This window comes from Oncorhynchus kisutch, unplaced genomic scaffold (assembly GCF_002021735.2).
Source record: "Oncorhynchus kisutch isolate 150728-3 unplaced genomic scaffold, Okis_V2 Okis07a-Okis12b_hom, whole genome shotgun sequence".
NCBI classification, from domain to species: Eukaryota; Metazoa; Chordata; class Actinopteri; order Salmoniformes; family Salmonidae; genus Oncorhynchus; species Oncorhynchus kisutch.
The window spans coordinates 14,832,116-14,834,953 of NW_022261984.1; the positions used below are offsets into that span (position 1 = coordinate 14,832,116).

At 48.2% G+C, this 2,838-nt stretch overlaps 1 non-coding gene across 1 annotated transcript; it reads left to right on the forward strand.

Annotated features, from left to right (window-relative positions):
- Positions 1 to 222: 222 nt before the first annotated feature.
- LOC109873564 (uncharacterized) lies at positions 223 to 2,812 on the forward strand. The gene is made up of 3 exons (XR_004206952.1): positions 223 to 325; positions 1,613 to 1,714; positions 1,966 to 2,812. It is a non-coding gene; the product is annotated as an uncharacterized LOC109873564 (transcript).
- Positions 2,813 to 2,838: the final 26 nt, after the last annotated feature.

Below are 2,838 nucleotides of genomic sequence, written 5' to 3' on the forward strand. Positions count from 1 at the left end.
TGTCATTGTGGTCCGTCTGAGTCACATTGCAGACTGTGTGTGTGTCTGATAGTGGATTGGCTCAATGAGATGAGAATCTTCTTCTCTTAAGGCCAATCCACTACAGGCCTCAGTGGACTTCTCCTGCAGTTAGTTCAAAACACACACACACACACACGTGTACACAAATAGAATTGTATAATTGTAATGTCAAAGAAACAACTATGTGTGTGTGTGTATTCTCGCTGACGGTGTGTGTTTCTCTGTTTCAGGTTTTCTGCTGTTCAAAGATTTCTGTTTGACTGAAATCGACGAGGCCGTGCCACAGCTCAAGTTCTACGAAGAGGTAGAAACATGTACACTACATGACCAAAAGTATGTGGACACCTGCCATCAAACATCTCATTCCAAACTCAAGGACATTAAAATGGAGTTGGTCCCCCCTTTGCTGCTATAACAGCCTCCACTCTTCTGGGAAGGCTTTCCACTAGATGTTGGAAACTTGCTGCAGGGACTTGCTTCCATTCAGCCACAAGAGCATTAGTGAGGTCGAGCGATTAGGCCTGACTCGCAGTCGGCGTTCCAATTTGTCCCAAAGGTGTTTGATGGGGTTAAGGTCAGGGCTCTGTGCAGGCCAGTCTTGTTCTTACACACATCTCAACAATCCATTTATGTATGGACCTCACCTTGTGCAGGGGAGCATTGTCATGCTTAAACAGGAAAGGGCCTTCCCCAAACTGTTGCCACAAAGGAGGAAGCACAGAATCATCTAGAATGTCATTGTATGCTGTAGCGTTAAGATTTCCCTTCACTGGAACTAAGGGGCCTAGTCCTAACCATGAAAAACATCCCCATACCATTATTCCATCTCCACCAAACTTTACAGTTGAAACTATACATTGGGTCAGGTAGGCTTGTGTGCGGCTGCACGGCCATGGAAACCCATTTCATGAACCTCCCAACTAACAGCTCTTGTTGACGCTGCTTCCAGAGGCAGTTTGTAACTCGGTAGTGAGTGTTGCAGCCGTGGACATATGATTTTTGCACACTACAGCACTCGGCGGTCCCGTTCTGTGAGCTTGTGTGGCCTACCACTTTGAGGCTGAGCCGTTGTTGCTCCTAGAGGTTTCCACTTCACAATAACAGCACTTACAGTTGACCGGGGGCAGCCCTAGCAGGGCAGGAATTTGACGAACTGACTTGTTGGACAGGTGGCATCCTGTGACTCAGCCATGATTGAAAGTCACTGAGCTCTCCAGTACGGGCCATTCTACTGCCAATGTTTGTCTATGGCGATTGCACGGCGGTGTACCTGATTTTACACGCCTGTCAACAACGGGTGTGGATGAAAGAGTCAGGATCCACTCGTTTTAAGGGGTGTCCACATACTTTTGTAGATAACTTGTATATCTTTCAATCTGTCTACCTCAACTGTCTGTCTCTTTACCCCTCGCTTTCTCACTCTCTCTCTCTCTCTCTCTCTCTCACTCTCTCACTCACACATTGGTCAGAGATCAGGAGTCTAGTGTGTTGTCCGTTGGATTTGCGGGCATGTGAGAAGTTTGAGATTAGGCTAATTCCATGGTGTGTTTCAGAGGAAGTGTGTGTGTGTGTTAACCCCTGTGTGTGTCAGATTAAGGACTACGAGAAGTTGGACTCTGAAGAGGAGAGGTTGTGCCGTAGCAGACAGATCTACGACGGCTACATCATGAAGGAACTCCTCTCCTGCTCACATGTAAGGACACGGCGTCAACACGGGACACACGCCCAACACAGGGAGTCGCCTTCAAACCGTCACACCCACGTCAGCCTGAAATGTGTTTATGTTCCTCTCAGGGAGGAAGTTTACATGATTAGACACAATGGAACACCGTTGGCATGCCAAACTGCACTGGGAATGACTCATTTATTGTTGCTATATTTGTTTCACCCCCCCCCCAATATTCTTCTGGATTCCCCCTTGCCCTCTGTTTCTGTCTCTCTCAGGCCTTCTCTAAGAAAGCAGTGGATCACGTTCAGACTCACCTGGCCAAGAAACAGGTGCCTCCCTCTCTCTTCCAGGTGAGTAACACGCGCTCACGCGCTGACTCCCGTTTGTGTGTCTGCGCAGCCCCACACCCCGGGGGGGGGGGGGGCGTGAACTCTGTTGCTCTTCACGGCAATATTCGCCGTTTCGGTTACCCAAAAAATCCACGCGAATCGTGTGGATGCGAAGCAGAAGCAGCAGCAGCAACAACAACAACAACAAACAGGTTATGATGGGAGGGTCTGTTTCTCATGTGGAAATCATTGGCTGAGCACAGAATGCATCCCTACTCTCCCTCCAAAAAGAATCCGAAACGGACTTCAGAGCGTGAAGTTGGTCGTATTTACCTGAAAGTCTACTAAAGTGCCTATTTACATAGTTCTGTTCACGTGCCAGGTGAACACGGTTTACGTTTGAAGGGCCTGCCTGCCAAGAGACGTTGGAGATTCTCCACCGTTGCCGCGGCAATCTCCCGCTCTTAAAGGGACAGCGGAAACATTTTGCGTCTCGCCTATGCGACTCCTCTTTGAGCGTGCGTGATTGACTCCAAAAACCATTTATTCAATTCACATTGTAGCCTTATTTCTTACTGTTGAAACGCTCCTCCTCCACGTACTTTTCGTGGCGCTCGTGTACTCCGTTGTTTCAGTTAAATGAGTTCCCATATTCCTCTCTGAAAATAAATAAATGTTCTTGCCTCACATGGATTTTTCTTGTGTTTCCGCGCGAAAATGACTTTTTTAGGGGTGGGGGGGCTTACCAGTTTGCATCCCTGCTAGATACTGGGCGTCACACTCACACTCTCTCCCTCTCTCTCACTAACTCACTCCTGT